General features: G+C 43.0%; 1 protein-coding gene and 1 long non-coding RNA gene across 3 annotated transcripts in view; one reads left to right on the forward strand and one right to left on the reverse strand.

Annotated features, from left to right (window-relative positions):
• The window catches only part of AFAP1L1 (actin filament associated protein 1 like 1), a 59,512-nt gene that overhangs the window by 1,153 nt on the left and 40,252 nt on the right, over positions 1 to 18,107 (forward strand). The gene's annotated exons all lie outside the window — the stretch shown is intronic.
• Positions 1,476 to 18,107, reverse strand: part of LOC120581529 (uncharacterized) — a 58,015-nt gene continuing 41,383 nt past the window's right edge. The window contains exon 3 of one of the 2 annotated variants that reach the window (XR_005647308.1): positions 1,476 to 1,780. This is a non-coding gene — a long non-coding RNA (uncharacterized LOC120581529). The remainder of the gene's footprint in view (positions 1,781 to 18,107) is intronic. The other variant, XR_005647307.1, reaches the window with a different exon arrangement.

An 18,107-nucleotide genomic window follows, 5' to 3' on the forward strand; every position in this document is an offset into this window, starting at 1 on the left:
TGAGTGCACGAGATGTCACGGTTTATAAACGATGCACTCCCCTGCACTCCCATTGTCAGAGTTCAGAGCACTATAGGGGACCCCTGGCTCCCAATTCAAGATGCTGGGGAAAGCTTCCCCACCCACCTCTATCCCCGGCACGAAATTCTGCATATACCCTCTCCTTCCTGGGCCTGGAAGGGCAGGCAGAAAATGGAGGGGGCTTCTGTTTGGCTCTTTGTGGATTGAGGCTGTGATTGTAAAGCAGTTGTCACCTCTTAACTGATTCCTGGCCAAGTTTGCCAAGAGTATACGCACTCTCCCAGAAGCAAAAAGAGAAAGAGAAAGGGGCACCTCTAATATCCTTCAACTTCTGTCCCCAGCTCCCACATCATACATCTAAAGCAGAGCAGTCCCCCATCCCGTTACCTGCCGACGCACACAAGGTGCCAAATTCCACCTTGTCTGGTACAAAAATCTATACCTAGCCTACGCAGAATTATGGAAAGCAGACTATGTCATCCTTAGACACACTAAAGGTGACAATAACTCATTTAGTTTTAAATACTTAATGACAGATGCCTCCCTTCAGAAGGCTGTCTCCAGAGCACTCTTCCTAGGAAGCCGGACTTCCTGGGAATCTGTTAAGACTCAGAATGTTCTGGGGCTCTGACCCTCTCCTGTACTTTCTAAGCCTACTTTCCTTCCTCTTCACAGTTCATGTCACAATGTGCCATTACTCTAAGAGTTAGTTATCCAGCTATCTGTTGGTGTCTACTTCCCCTGCCCTAATGTACGCTTCTGGAAAGCTGAGAGTGGATCTGTGTGGTCACTCTGTTGACACATGCCTGGCACACAGCAGGAGCTCACTAACAGTGGTTCAATTAGTTAATTAGTAATATGAACCATACTTTATAGTACAGCTCAGGTTAATTGTAATGCTAATTTTTTAAAAAATTTATATATATAATATATATTATATAAATTACACATAATATATATTATATATTATATACATAATATATATATTATATATTATATATATATATATTACTAAATCCTCACATTACTAAATAAATATATATTACTAAATCCTCACACCAAAGCAGTTCTTTGTGATCGGCATGAGCTTTCTGAAAATGTGTGTGGGGCACACAGGACCAGGTTATCTGTCTAGATCCTTAGTTGTAGTTGTCTCCTGTGATAAATTATTGCAAACACTTTATAAATTAGCACAAACATGACTAAATTATTAATTAGAATGCAAAATCTGTATGTTTTTAAAATAAAACATGACACAAAAAATCATTCCCGCACACCTTTCTCATGCCCCTGTGCCCAGGTCCCAGGTGGGTGTGTGCACACTCTCCTGTTGTCCAGAAGCTTTCAGAAGTGCGGGTCTTGTGAAAGCACGCTTAGGTATATAACAGTAACAACTGAACTCATCAAGCTCTTACCACGTGCCAGGCACCATGCTTAGCTTTTTACACGGCTTCTCTTGGAACAAGTGATGAGATGGGGACTATGAGCAGGTACTATCATTAATCCACACCCCACAAGAAAGCGGCTTGGCAGGTGTATTAGGTATATTTGCCATAACAAAATACCATAGGCTGGATGGCTTAAAAAGCAAAAATTTATTTTCTCACAGTTCAAGAGGCTAGAAGTACAAAATCAAGGTACCATCAGGGTTGGTGTCTGGAGAAACCTTTCTTCTGAGCTTGTAGACAGCTGCCTTCTCACTGTGTCCTCACATGGCTTCTCCTCTGTGCACACATGAAGAGATCTCTGGTATCTCTTCCTGTTATTAAAAAGACACCAGTCCTAGGGGTTTAGGGCCCCACCCTTAGGACCTCATTGACCCTGAAATACCTCCCTAAAGGCCCTGTCTCCAATACAGTCACATTGGGGGTTAGGGTTTCAACATATGAATGGGGGTGGAGAGTGGATACAATTCAGTCCCTAACATCAGGGTTAGGTCACCGACATTAACTTGAACAGTCATACACTGTGAGAGAAGTGGAACCGGGTCAGAACTAAAGTCCTGATCTTAATCTTGCTTCTTACTGCCTCTGTGGTGGCAGGTGACCTGCCCAAGCCCTATAGCAGGGCTTGGACTCCAAAGCCCGGGGGGGCTTCCATTGCACCGCAGCTGTGCTGTTCAGATCTTCAGTAGCAATTTCAGCATCAAAGTCAACTGACTGGAGAATGGAAACAAACCTAGGAAGTAGGATTTCTCTTCTAACAGGATATGTGTCTTCCCGTGAGTAAAGCAGAATTCATATGATGTAGTAACAGACTTAGAAACCACTTATATTATAATGAAATTCCTTCTAGCAGCATTTCCCAATTCGTGAATATCATACAAAGAGAATCAGCCATTGGTGAAGGTAACCAATGACTAATAACCACCTTCTACAGGACCAGTAATTAACTATCCTCATATAAAGATAAAATATTAATACTTGATAACATCTATTTCTTGGGATTGTTGTAAATAGTAAATGCATGGAAAATACTTCAAACAATGCTTAGCATGTGGGACTAATAAATGCTGGCAACTATAATAATTACAATCTTTAAAAATAAGATTCAACATAACAAAATTGCTTTATAGAACTTTGCTGGGTCCCTCAACCAGCCGGTCTGACTCTGATGACACTTTTTGAGTCCCTACTCTGCTTTAAGTACTGAGCTAGACAGCTTTTGCACAACTCAAAGATGGCGCATGTCAGAATCTTCTCCGTATCCCAGAGCCCCTTCATGATGTGTGTCTCTTGGAAATCCATCTCTGACCTTCAATAACTGGACTACTGTCCCACTGACATTTCTGAGTGACTGATAAAATACTAATACATATGTCGATGTGTCCATTTTCTCCTATTTATTCGATTTATCCGTGCCTGCTGACTGTGGCTCTGTCTTCACAATTTTGCTTTTGTGAACTTCCAGTCTTCTCAAGCCATCTTGTCTTTAAAGTCTTGGTCTACATTTTCTAAATTTTCCTAACTTTTCTCTAAATTAAATATTTTTCAATATGCCTTCTTAATGTCCAAGGTTATGTCTGATCTGCCTGACTCATATGAAGTACTGATTTCCCCAAGATGCCCTTCCTTTCCACTCTGCAACTAGTTCTTTTTCAACTAATGGAAGTCAACCCAAGATAAGAGTTTCTTCTTTCTGCATTCTATATTCTTTCAGAGGTCATATTGTTTGCTGCATTCTATATTCTTTCAGAGGTCATATTGTCTACTGGGCAACTCGAGAAACAATGCGAAGGCTCTGCTTTTCATTAAATGAAATTTTATTGTTCAAGAAATAATGGAAGAATCCATTATAACTGTGTTTTGCCTTCTGTTGGACCATATTAGGAAAGCCACAGCTTCCCTATCCATAGCCTCTATTGGCCGAGCAGTCTGCAGCTACTCCTATAATGAGCCTGTCACCATAGCTGTGAATTCCCATACCTCTTCCCTGACATCCAAGTTCATTTTCTATTCCTTCTGTCAGTTACTGTCCTATGGAAAGGAATACTTATCCATAGTCATCTTCTCTATCCAAACATGTTCCATGAGGACATCTTCATCAGCCTAGAGACTTAATAGAGCTGAATGGTTCAGAGAATGGACAAACTGGGGTTTGAGGTTAGACTGAACTTTCTAGCCGTATGATCTTGTAAGAATTGGGTAAATTACTTAATTTCTCTGAACTGTAGTTTCATTTCATTTGGAGTGTAATGGGGAAAGCTAGCACTTAGGAAACAATCAATAAATGAGAGACATTATATTTTTCAAATATAATTACTTGGATTTTAGCCACACTCTGCAACAGGTATATGTAGTCACGTGGGGCCATGGTATTTACCCTCATTCTCTTCCCCACACAGGCTTCTACTGGTCACTGGGCACCACTTCCACTTGCTTGTACCACTCAGCCTTAGTTAGTGTTTGGCTTCACCATTTTAGTCAAGGTTTTTTCTGCCTCTCCCTCAAATATCAGTTTCAAACCCCCCTTCTCACATGGGTGAGCACTCTGCCAAGTAAGTTCCTCCCTCCCCACCTTCTGCCAAGAGCCTATCATTATTCCATTCTGATCTTTGGTTCAGAAAAACAATCCTGTTTTGGATACCATCAGTTTCTCATAATCTTTCTACCCTTTAAAAAAAAAAAAAAACAATTTTGCAACTGAACACAAAATTTCAAATACACACACACACACACACACACACACCACACGAACACACACACACACACACACACACACACACACCCATCCCTAAGCATTGTCCTCCTTCCTTTCCTAGCCAAATTTCTCAAATAAATGGTCAGCACTCACAGCCTCCTGTTCCTCCATACACACATCTTTCACTCACTGCAGCCTCCCTTCCAATCACACCTTCTGCTGAAAATCTACGCCTAAGGGTTACAGATGGCTTCCATTTTATCTAATCTTTCACATCTTCAAAGTCCCATCTCCTGGAGTTCTCTGTAGCTCTACTTTTGACCTTCTACTTTTTTCTAAATGTATTCTCCTACCTTAAAGAAATGGGGGAAATGTGGATTTTGGACTCAAATAGGTTAAACAGGTTAATAGCCACCACTCCATCCCTCTAGAAGCCTTTTCTGCCTCTCCCGTCCCCCAGTCTCGCTGTTATACATGCTCATAGCCTCTGCTTCTCTTGCTCTAAGGAAGTGACCCAACTAAGTCTTGTTCCCTCAGTTGTAAAGCAGCACAAATGATACCCAGCACTGAGAGACTGAAATGTGGTAATATTTGCCCAGCACTCTGTGCCTGGGCCATGGTGAGTGCTTACTAATTGTTGTGTCCCACCTTCCCCTCTGGCCCACTTGCTTTTTCTTCTTTTATGGCTCTTACCCCTCTCTCCCCTTATCTCCCCATCATCTCAGCCCACCCTCCACACTTACTCCTGTAGAGAACCAAGCCCCTTTAGGCGGGGGACTCTCAAAATCCATCTTCAGCCATGAGCTGGGCCCACTCCTGCATTGCCTCCTGCCTGTGGTACATTTCCATTCAGAGGACAACTCAACCTCTGAGTGACCCAGTTCTGAACTCATCTTATTCACCACCAAATCAGATGACCCTTCCTGTTTCTCTTTTTCTGTTAATAACACAACCACGTGAGGTGCTAGCGAAGGAAATGGGGGTTTGTAAACGACACTAAATTTGACGTGGGGACATGGGATCAGTCCTGCAGAAGAGGTAATAGAAAGACTGCACAAGAAGGCTGTACAAGAGGTTAAACAGAGGCCTGTTGGGGCTCAATCTCAGAGAAGCAGTATTCAATAATAGAATAGGAGTTGCCCAGGGACATCTTGAAGCAGAGGTTGAATGGCCACAGATCAGAGAAGCCATAGAATGGCTTCTATGGGGACCACAGTAATATATAGCTTAAGAACAACTGTCACTTAATACACAAGATGTTTCCATAGACATGACACTTTTGCAAATTACAGAGAACAGGACTTCTAGGAGTGTACACTTCAACCTAAAGCATTCATCTTTTATTTAAATATACACTGTGTCATAGATTTTAACAGGACTTATCTCTGCCTGTGGATAGAATTTAGGAAGAAGAGGGCCTGATGCAATTAAAGACAATTATTTAAAACTAAAGATCTGATCACGCTTAAACCCTTTAGTAGTTTCCCATTTTTCTTAAAAAACAGACTACAGTACTTGTGGTGGCCCTCGAGGCCCTGCCTTGTCTGTCACCAACTTACTCTAGGTCCCTGTCTATCTCTGTGGGCGCACCTCACATTGACCTTAGTATTGTCACATGGTTAACAACTGCTCATCCTTAGCAGTCTGCCCAAAAATTACTTCCTCAAGGCAATCTTTCCCTGTCTCCCAAGCTACATTTCCCTTTTAAGGTGCTCCTACCACCCTGTACTTCTCATTGGTTGCCATTATCACAGTTACAATTAATTGTGTAGTTGAATTAACTGTTAATGTGAGCTCTGTGAGGGCAAGACCCTTCTTAGCTGTTCACCACTCCATCTCCAGAACCTAGTGTAATGCTCGGCACATAGTAGGTGCTCAAAAAAAATGTCTGTTGAGATGATGAATAAATGAAAGGAAAACAAACAAACAAAATTCACAGAAGTGAATGAAAGCTGGATATGGCCACTTTCAGTTCCAGCACTTCAATGATTCTCATTTTAGGAACCGAAACATAGATGTCATCATCATTCATCATTTCCTTTGCCTTCATCCTTTAACAATAAGACTCTAAATCCTATTGACTGTTATTGAAAAATATGTCATTCTTCTCCTATATCCTGTCATCTCCTCTAGGAGCTTCCTCTTTCTACTCTCACCTACTCTAGCCTGCCTTAAGAACCACTCCTAATTTTTGTCTAAAGCAGTGGTTCTCAAATCCAGCTGGGCTCAGGATCATCTCCTATGGAGTCTACTGAAAACATATATCCAGAGAGCTGATAAATGGGTCTGCATTGAGATTTGAGAATATATTTTTTGCAAAGCTCCCAGGTGAGTCTCATGTGCTCACTGTTCTAATGCACTGCTTTTATCCTGACCCTGGACCCTGCTCAAACACCTTCTAGGATTCTCTGTGCTTACTCCAACACTGCCTTTCACACTTTCCAATCCACTGCCTTTCACACTATCCAATTGAGTGGGACTCTAGGGTCTGGGTCTGTTACCCAAAGTAGCCTTGTGAAACATTTCATTTTATCTTTAAAAAGCCAAGCCAACTTTCTATTATAGTTCATAATATATGTGAACACACACCTGCTCCCAAAAATCTTTGTGCAGTGGACCTCCAGAGATGCACTGTGTTTATTTATCTGGGGGCTTCTCCTTCCCTACTCCACCCTGTCCTCTGCCATGGACTCCCAGGGTATGTGAACTCTAGCCTGAGAAGATGAACCTCCAAAAAATGTCCCAGCACACAGTGCCAGAGTGGAAATGGGTCTGAACATGGAAGTGGAAATCCCACATCCCAGCCCTGGCTCAGCCACATGCTTCTGCAATATGAGAATATACAGATTTATAAAGCTTTTAACTTTTAGAAGCATTTTCGCATTTGCCAGTTGTATCCATGTCAGATTAGTGTCAGGGATGTTAAGCATCATGGCGTGCTTTGTTCTGAGACTGGCAACCTCTGGCCATCACATATGCTCTCGCTCAGCAGTTATTCACTGGGGGGTTGCTATAGGCAAGAAGGAACCTGGGTAATAGGAGGGATATTCGGACAGAGAATTGACCACCAAAATTCTTTATCTGCGGACCCTTCCAGCCCTGAGTTTCTCTTCTGTGGCTTCTCTCAACTCTGGTAAAAGCCCCGTGAAGTGGACAGCTGAGACATTCTCCCTATTGGACAGATGCAAAAACTGAGGTTCAAAAAGATGACTCTGCTATTCACCCTCTCTGAAAGAGACCACTCAGCGCCACCTCCCTGCGAAAACTCCTCTGCCACATCCCCTCTCTGACCACCTCTCTGACTCTGAGTTACCTCTGCCCTTCTCAGTCGTGGCTTTTAGAAGATTTTACCCCACTAACTTAAGTGCCTCCTCAATGTTCATATGAGTCTTGTGGTCAGGGGCTGTCCTTTCATCTCATTTCCAGTGTCTGACACACAGCACATGTTTAATAATAATGGCCAACAAGCGCTCATCATGACTCAGGCAGTTTACATGCATACATCGAGCCATTTAATCCTCTCAACAAGCATGAAGTTGATGCAGTTTAGCCTTCATGTCCATAAAATGTGCCATTAATTTTATAGGGGGTGGAATTCCATCCAAAAATATTGCCTATAGCTCTAGGTTCAGAGTGTCTGTACAGTGTGTAGTCTCTATTTTCTAAAATCACAGCTAAGTAAGGCACGTATATAAATTATAAATATATAAACACGATTTTGTATTAAAAGTTTTTAGTTTACAGCAAAATCTGGTTCTGTGATAGGCTAATGAGTACAGTCCCCGTGGAAAAATGTTTGTGGCTCGTGTCAGTGCGTGAATGCATAAACTATTTGAAGATTTTTATATATTTGTGACATTTCTCTTCCTTCAGCACTGTAGTCTCATCCCCCAAGGGAATTCAATTGGAATATTTATCGTGACTCTGTCCTCTGTTCACTTTAAAGTTATTTCCTTTTATTTATTTTCATTACGTAATTATAAATTTGATATGTATATATACATATATATATATATATATATATATATATATATTTAATATCCTCATTTTACAGGTGAAGAAACTGAGGGTTAGAAAAGTTGATTTATTTACCCAGCCTTGCCCATCTCCAAACCTAAGTTCTTTACCGCTGCTCTCCACTGTGTCCATGCATGCTGGAGAGTCATTCCCAGATCAGGGCTTGTTAGATAAGCCATAAGGATTTACCAGGTAAAGATCTCAAAGTGGTAAAAGGAAGCTTGCCGAGAAAACAAGGGAAAGGGGGTCTGAACAATTCCAGGGGACACCCTCCATCAATGAATGATATGGCCAGGCATCTGACATGAGATTTGATTTCTTAACCTTCACACTCCTCCTCCTGAGGCCCAGGGAGTTCTCCTGTTTAGAATTCAAGAAGCTCTAGTCCTCCTGGAATTAACAAAGAGGCTACCTCAGGAAGGCCCAGGCAAAGTTTCTCCTCCATCTAAAATTCCATTCAGGGAATCCTAGCCACACCCCATGTGGGAGTGGAGGTGCAGAGCCAGCCAGGCAAGATTCTTCTCCCTGTCACAGCTGTCAGGCTGCAGCAGGGGCAGAAGGTGGCACATTGCAGTCATTCCAGCTCTGGGGAATTTACCAACGGCGTGTCCCACAGGAGGCAAGCTTGGGGCTTTTTATAGCCCTCTAAGAACCTAGGGGAAAACTTATCTCCTGAGAAGGAGAAGTGGGGCACGTGAATTTTCCAGGCACCATTCCCTCAACTATGGAGCCCCAGGGAAAGAGTCATGGCGAAGGGAGCAGTGTGGAGCGGGGAAAGTGTGCTCGCTATCCAGGAGACAAGGATCCCAGTCATACCCAGCTCCTTGAATCCCCTTTTTGGGCTTTAACTTCTTCATCTGTTAAGTCAAAGAATTATAGTGCAAGGATCTACACACCTCAGCCCGTGGACTAAATCCAGCCTGCCACCTCTTTTTGTAAGTAAAGTTTTATTGGAACACAGCCATGCTCATTCATTATGTGTTGTATATGGCTGCTTCCTCACTACAAGGGCAGAGTTGAATGGTTGCAATATAGGTCATATATGGCCTGCAAAGCCTAAAATACATACCACCTAGACCTTTACAGGAAAAGTTTGCCAACCCTGAGTTAGATTGTAGAGTTGAGAGTGTCTGCCTAGAGCACTGTGGTGAGAGGGATTCTGAGGGTGTGTCCAGACTGAGGAATGAAGCACTGTCCTTAGACCACACAAGAGTATGTATTCAAGAGCAGTGTTGGAAGAATGCCATTTACCAGTGTTTTTCACACTTTTAGCCCCAGAATCCTTTTGCAAACAAAATCTTAAGCAACAGAACTGCTTTGGGTGAAGTAGAAATGAGAACGCTGAGTATATCACAGTCCATCCTTCCTATGCCCAAGGCAACACCTAAGGAAGCTACACAGATCCCACAGCTCCATCAGAACAGCATTTGAATACCACCTATCTAATCCTATGCCCCTCATTTTACAACTGGGGAAACTGAGGCTCAAGGAGTAGCATCTTGCCTAAGGTCACACGATCCACTGCCAGTTGGTTTTCCACGGAACCACTAATGTGGCCATGAGCTATCAGCAGAGCATAGACATCTCCCTCCTAGAGAGAAAACCTGTCCATCGCCTTTGAGGGCCTCCGGGCCTCCCTGAGTGCATCGTCAGCCATGATGCGCCCTCGCTGACCTGGCGGCCCACAGGGTTCAGGGCTGGGACGCAGCGAGGACACACTGCTGACACCCGCCCATGCGTCACAGTGGTTTGGTCAAGGCTTGCGAGACTCTTTTCTGAGACCACCAGAGTCAAAAGAAGAAAATAAAAATTGAATTGGACCATATTTTTAAGCTTCACTGATACCAAAACACATTTTTTAAAAATTAGGACATATCTTACAATTGATATATTAATTCGTTCCTTTTTCTCCGGGGTTTTTTATTTTTCTTTTTAAGCTGTTTTTTGATAGATAAAACATGTTAAAATCAGAGTCATCTTAGAATGGAGAAATTATGATAATTTATACTAAAGCTTTCTTTTGAAGATGAAATCAGATTTATTCATTTGTAGAATAAATATTTATTCTTCCTGCCAATTCTTGTTGAAGGGCTTGCTGAGAGCAGATCCAACTGATATGAAACCAAGGAAGAGTTTTTTTTAGCTCCACTTGAACTAAGAAAACTGATCTAGGAGTGTGCTGAAATGCCAGAGAGACCGGTCACATTTCCTCACCTCCGGCCAGCAACTAGGTGTAGCTCTAAGGGGTCACAGATGAGAAGCTCAGGGTCCCTGCACCCCAGAATCTCCTAGTGAGGCACAGAAAGTAAGACTTGGTCACCAATGCCCATGACATTAGATCATATCTGGTCACTGTCTATCAAAGAGAATATATAAAGGACCAGAGGGCTCCAGGGACACTTTCTAGCCAAGAACCTCAAAAGCACTAGGGGTGGGGGTGTGGGGAGGGGGCATTCAAGGTGCAGAAAATGGCAGAGTGGAAAGAAGAAAGGCACAGAAATGTGCTTAGGGCACAAATCAGGTCAGCATACCTACAGCCCAGAGAAGCAGGTAGAGGTTAAATGAAACCCCAGAGTCCTTCCCAAGAGAGGGGCCTTATCCTCTAGGTCCCTAACTGGGTGTGTCCCAGTCAGTGAGAGACAGTGTTGCTCCAGATTTGTAACTAATAATAGTGGCGGCATAATGTGGGAGCTGAGTGCATTGGCTGTGGTGTCAAATTGCCCGGGTTTGAATCCCAGCTCTACTCCTTCCACTTAACCCCCTGAGTCTGAGTTTCTTCAACTAAAAATGCAGAAAACGATTCCCTGTCTACCCGTGGGAGATAACTGGATTCATACAAGGAAAGCACTCAGCACATAGGAAGCATTCAATTTAAGCTAATGCTTAAAATACAGGTCTGTAAATGATCACCTTCCCTAATGAACTGCAATGGAATCCAAGCTCTCTGTAATACTTTCCCTCAGCTTCTCTCTTCTCACTGGGAAGGCATGGAATAACAGAGGAATGGGGGATAAACCACAGGGAGCGCTTGCAGCACGTGGAGCTCCCTCATCATCTGTGTCATAAGGAAACTAGTGTTTAGCCCTGGGGAGCTCTTGATGAGGCGTTAGCATGAGGGGCTCATGCTAAGTGTTGCCATTTGGAGAAATACTTAAAGCCAGCAGCAGCAAGCTCACGGCAGAGTGAAAAGGGGGAGATTGGAAAGAGGTGACCACGTAGGGGCCGCAGTAAATTGTAGGTGAGCAGCAGACTGTATAAGATTGCTTCACCTTCATGTTTCAGTTAAGAACAGGGAGATATGAAACCTCAAACACTATCCATTTTCAATAGAATTAATTGTGTAGAATTGTTCGTCTAATGGGGGAGCAGAGGAGACATTTGTCGGGGGCTCTTCAAGACTCAAGGCATTCATTCCCAGGACCTTCAACCATCACTTTCTTGATCCCCACCCCTCCTCCTGGAGGCAGGAAACACCCCAGGGTCTTCCAAAGCCTGCCCCAGGGTGGCTGGGCTCCTGGGAGTCCTGGGTGCATGGCCCAGAACCAAATCCAGGGTTAGCACTTCTGCAGGCCAGGGGAAGGAAGGGAGGGAGGAAAGAGGAGGGACTTCCTACCTAGGCAGAAGTCAGGGCAGCCATTCTGAGCCTGACCTTTAGCCTCTCACCTAGAACATCTAGGCTAACCCCTGGGTGATGCTTGAATCCTGTGGCTGCTAATATCCGTGGTAACGGCCAAACTTTACAGGACTCCTCTGTGCTTGACACAATGCTGAACACTCCAAACATTATCTCCCTTTCTGATCACCACAACCATCTGAGGTGAGTGTTCCCATTATCTGTTTCACAGATGAGAAAACTGAGTTAATGTCACCTGCCTAGGGTCACTGGGCTAGGAAGGGCAAATCCCAGGTTTGATTCTGGGTGCTTTTCGCCCCAGTCGCCCAGTGTCTCAACTACCCCCAGTACCGATTCACCGCTTAGAAGGGACATCTGCCTCTCTTCTTAGTTCAGATTTCTGGAACGTTCTTCTATACAGTGAACCTAATATTGTGGTCTTGGAGCTGCCACCCACTAGTCCAGGTCTGCCCTCCGGTGCCCCCAGTGGCCCAGAAAACAAGTCTGCTCCATCTTCCCTTTCTCTCCACCCACATGAGCCCCTCTGATCTTAGAGACAGTTGTCATAGGCAGGATTTACAGCCCCCTCCCTATACTGTGATCCTTCCTCTGAATTCTGGGTAGTCTGTTACTCCCTCCCCAATCACCTGTTATGCATCCATTACTTTGCTGAGTACTGGGCAACAGTGGCAGATATCACAGTTTAATGGAGAAGGACATTGAACAAGTCATCTGCTCTGGAGGGTGCAACAGGATGACCTCACCTGTCCAGGAAAGCAAGACAGGCTTCCTGGAGGAAGTGGTATCTAAACCAACTCAGAGGATGAGTGGACACTATTTGGGGAGCAGGGGAGATTTTAAATAACAGTCAACCTGGTATTCATTAGAAACTGCTCTAGGCACTGTACATAATACCTTACTGGATCCACTCGACAATCCTGTGAAGTGTAGGTATTATTATCTCCATCATGCAGGAGACACAGAGAAGTTAAGTAACTTGCCCAAGGTCACACAGCTAGTAGTGGGTAGCAGTTGGAGGAGAACAAGCCATGCAGAGGAAATACCATGAACAAAGAGCGCTGGGGTGGGGTCTCAGTTATTGTAAATAGGTAAGAAATAATAATAATTAAAAAAACGTTAAACCTAACAAAGATAAATACATACTAAGTTCCTGTTAGTGCAGCCTGAGGCATCTACTGATGATTTTCTGGTTCTTTTGTCACACTGATGTTTCTGTGGACGACTGTCAACCTAACCCTTTGCCTTTCAGAATAGGGACACTGTTCAGTCTCATCTCTTGAATCCTACACAGGTTCCGTTGTTTGGGGAGAAGAAGAGCAGGCGGCACATATACTATTAATCAAAATTTACCAATTTACAAAACTTCAGGGTACAGAGTGCTCTCACTTTTCACAGTCATTGTCAGATATGCATTTCAGAACAGGCCTGAGAGGTAGGTAGAGCAGTTATCATCACCCCACTTCAATGTTAAGGAAAATGAGGCTCAGAGACATGAGCGACTTGCCCAAGGCCAGACAGCAGGTATGGAACTGGAGCTTGAGCCCTGAAATTCGGACTCTAGATCCTGTGATCTTCTTCTTCTCTCCACCAAAACACAGGGTACAGGGCGAAGCCAGAAAGATTCAAACATGGCACCTGTGACCTTCAGAAAGTCCCTTAGCCTCTCTAGGCCTCAGTTTCTTGTTAGGAAAACTAGGATAAGAAGAACTACCATGTAGGCTTGCCGTGAAGAGTAAATGAAGTAATAGGCACAGAGTGTTAGCCACAGAGAATGTTCCCCAAGGGAATATCACACAACACAAGGAATAAATACAATGATAGACAACAAGATGGATAAATCTTAGCTGTATAGTAGTAAAGAAAAAGGTGACAAAAGATTACCTATAGCATTACTTTTAATAAAGTTAAAAACAACTAAAAAAAATGTATGGGTACATCTAGTTGCAATGACACTATACAGGGAAAGAGAATGCAAGTATGTGAAGAATACAGCATTCAAGATGGCAGTTAGGTTAGGTGGGGAAGGCAGAAGTATGGGATCATAATGGGATGTAAGATATCGTCCAGATCCTGGCTTTTGGTAGATCTATAAATGCTTACTACATTAGCACTGATTACATATATAAATAACTGAAAGTGGCGCATGCATGGACCAATGATGACAGTGTCTCATTAAGCAAGGTTTAAAATTAACCCAATTTTTGTCTACCTGAAGTCCTTTTTATAAAAAGAAATAAGAGTGTTAGGCACAGTAACCAACTTATAGGAAGTGTTCAATAAATGTTTTCTTTTATTCTTGGATATCTTTATTATTATTTGCATTATCTGCATACCCCTAGCCAGTTGTTCTCGATGTCTGCACCAGGTTATTGTTGAGATGGGTCCTCAAACTAAAACTTCTCAGAAGCAGAAAGTCCAGCTCCATCTAGGCCTCAGGCTAGGCACCCATACTATATGAATGGACACCAGTGGGGAGTGGTCATGAGGTACACACTGTTGGTTCTAGCAAGCTTTGGGAGTAAGGAACCCCTCTTAGAAGAAGGCCAGAAAGTATTATAATGCAGCGATAAGAAGCTTAGGCTTTAAAGTTAGGCCTACATTTGAATCTTGGTTCTGTTAGCTACGTGCCTTTAGACAAACAAGTGAGCCTCTCTGAGCTTCACTTGGTTCATGTGTAAAAAAGAGGGTAAAAATAGTATCTACCTCACAAAGTCATTACGAGGATTAAATGAGGTAATCCATGCAAAATGCTTAGCACAACATCTGGAACATCACTTAAAAGCTCAAAAATACTACCTGCTTTTATCATTGGGTATCCGAGGCCACTCCCCAAGACTGCTTCTGTTTCCCCAAGCTTTGGGTGAAGGAGATAGTGCAGACTGCTCAAAACGGAAACAGCTGCCATCTTGTATGTGGGGGGTGGGGGGGGTAAATGTGTGTGTCACAGTTTTCCACTTCCTCCTGGAACCATTTCCTTTGTGAGCTAAACAGGGAGGAATCTGTAGACAAAGGAACAATTCTGGGAGAGCCCAGTACCACAGCCAAAAGTTATTTCCTTAGAAGTCAGTGGCTTGCCTCACCCCCTCTTGTCTAGAAATGGCTTGTTGAGAGGGAACTACAGCTTCCTTGATGGCCCAGGGCTCTGCTGGGAGAAGACAGGACCTGGGCAGAGCTGCTGCTAGAAAGGCCAATAGGATGCAAATATACAGATGACGTATTATAGCATTGTACACTTGAAACCTATACAATTTTATTAACCAATGTCACCTCCATCAATTTAATTTTTAAGAAAAAAAAAAGGATACAAGGCTTCAATAAGCCTGACTCATGGGAAAAGAATCACCCAGAAATAACCCCACAACCTGCTTCCCCACTGACCTCTGACCTTCCTGACCTCTAGCCTCCCTGCCTTCCTGAAATAACAATTGATCAAAGAATTGTACTACTCTATCATCCCTAATAATAATCCCCACAGTGTATAAAACCTTTCCCAACCATTCCCCATTTCCCCCTGGCACAAACTTACACATGGGAATTCTAAACCCCTCATTACAGAAGAGGAAAATGACACTCAGGGGGGTTAAAAGAGTTTCCCCCAAATTCCACACTAATAAGTGGAAGGAGTTAGAACCCAAACCAGATCTTCTCATGCCAAATCCCAAATCTTCCCACTTCTTTCCCACCTCCATTCCTCAGGATTCTATGTTTCTGTCCCATAGAGTCAAACTTGGACTATTCTCTTCAATATAAAGGATATTCAGTTTCCTGCCAGAGCTGTAATTAACACACAAAAGCCTTCCAAGGTGACCTCAATCCCCCTTGCCCTCCCTCACACCAGGGCTATATTTAACTCCTGGAAAGCAGTCCGCACTATGGCACTGGTTTTGAAGCTGGGATTTCTTTGCTACTCTTTTTTCATTCTTTTCCAGTCCACATGAACCATGGTCTCCCCTGTACACCCTGGGACAACAGGAAGTGCTGGTTTTAGTGATCAACAATGCTAGTCCAACCAGTGCAGACTCCTCCATGTTCTGCCCACTGTTTGGCCTTCAGTTGGATTCAGAGAGAAATGCTTGTAAATTCAGAGGAAGGAAGTGGGATGTCCCCATTGCCCCACATGGGTAGATTTGCAGCAACTTGGAAAAGACCATGGGCAGGGGAAGAATAGAAGAGGCTATTCTACTGGCCTCACCTGTGTTGCTGGGGGCCTCCCTGCAGGTTAACCCAGAGCTGGACGTAGAAGTAGCATCCTGAAGGAGCACTGGGGGAAGCATCATTAAGTATCTCCTCAGTATTCTTCCCATTCAGAAAGCCTCAGTTATTATACCTGAAAAATGGGACTAGCCCACCTTGTCATAAGAATGAAATTATGTAAATAATACATGTAAATCTCTTAAAGTAGGGTATGGCTTACATAATAGTAATGGAAGAGTAATGTAAATAGCTGACATTTATTGAGTACTTACAATGTGCCAGACACTGTTCTAGGCACATTCTCATCTATTAGGGCTCATTCTCGCTGATGAGGTGGATATGCTCATAGGTCACCGATGTATGTATATGAAGCATGGAGCAGTTATGTAAGTGTTCTAAAGGTGCACAGCTAGGAAATGGCATCATTAAGTAATGGGCAGCCATATTCACACAAAGGATACAAGTTCAACCAAACAAGGTTTGGTGAGTTCAGCTAAGTGAGAAATTGAGTTTCTGGTTCCTTTTATTCCCAGGACTTTTTGTTACTTCTTTTTTCTTTCTTTCTTTCTTTTTTTTTTTTTCTTTTTTTTAAGCACCTTTTTACTATGCTAAGCCACTATGAAGACAGACATGGTTTTAAAATCACATACACTTTATCAACTCAGAAGAAAAGTTTGCTTCAAGAATTCATTCATTCTACAAATACTTAAGCACTTATCTGTGTCAGGCACTAGCATAAGCTGGCACTATTCCTGCCCTCAGGGACTTCAGGCTCATGTGGGGGAAACTGACTTTAATCAAAGAAATATAAAGGTAAATAGAATATTTCACCATGAGAAGTGCTACACAAAGAATGATGCTATGATAGCATAAATAGGGGGAATGGATGTGGTCAAGAGGACAAGGAGAGTTTCCCCGAAGAAGTCGTGAGTGAATGAAGAGCTGAAGGGGAACATTACTGGTTTCATGAGAAGGAGGTTCTTTTAGGCAGAAGGAACAGCATATACAAAAGCCCTGGGTTAAGAGGCTGAGGAACAGAGCTTGAAGGCAGCCTGGAGGGAGGTCTCTTTGGATGAGCCTGCAGGGTTGGAAGATCACAAGAAAGGTTCTTTTTCCTTTCCTTCCCCCCATCCAAACACTGACGTCACACTTGCTAAGTGTACTGCTTTCCATTCCAGGGCAACTTTCCTCTCCACTGCTATCATGGGTTACACCTCATTAATGTGCTAGCTTGTTAAAACACAACATACAGAAAGTCATCTCTAAAATCATGATCAAAAATTTTTAAGGTAATGCACTAGTTCTTTCTCTAGGTCAAGAGCCTTTATGAGATGGAAATTAAGTTATTCTGCTGTTTGGAAATGAGAAAGGAAATTTGAGTAAACCAAAAGAAAAATTGTAGGCCCTTCATAAAAACCACATTCTGACAACTCTTCCTATTTTCCATCTTTAACTCATGCTCGTTGCATTTCCTCTGACTTTGAAAACAAAAAAGGATGAGTTATCTTTGTCCTAGAGAGACTTGTCAAATAGTGAGGTGGGGAAAGGGAAAATTGTGTTTTCTCCGATTGCTTTGCAGTTAATGAAATTGTAACTTGCAAACTGTTTCCAAGCATTTCTGTAAATTCCAGAGTCTAAAAGGTGACCAGGAATGAGATCAGAAGTCAAAGTGCCCACTGAGCTGACCTGGTAGAAGCTGAAACAGGGTTGTTATTCCTGTGGTTTGCTGAACTTTAATTTATTCCCTTCTCTTTTGTCATGGAAATTAGACTCATTACCATTGAGATCTCTAAATATATCCAACCTTCCCTGCGCTAGAAATCAGACGGGCTGTGCTGAACGCCTTTTGCTTGGAGATTTCACTCAGGCTACATCAGGGATGTGGACCAGAGCTGTGGTACCGGGAGCAAGCAACAGTGCTTTTTGCCTGTGGCTTACTTTCTGTTCTATACCTTTCAGTTTCAATTAGGTGGGGTGGGTGGAGAAGCAGAGAGAAAATTCATTTTAGTCTTAGTTGGGTATTCACCAGAAATAATAAGCACTTTGTGGTCTAATCTTAGATTTATTTTTAAATAGGCTTCTAATTTTATTTGGCAAACTT

This window comes from Pteropus medius, unplaced genomic scaffold (genome assembly GCF_902729225.1).
Source record: "Pteropus medius unplaced genomic scaffold, Ma_sr-lr_union100, whole genome shotgun sequence".
Taxonomy (NCBI): domain Eukaryota; kingdom Metazoa; phylum Chordata; class Mammalia; order Chiroptera; family Pteropodidae; genus Pteropus; species Pteropus medius.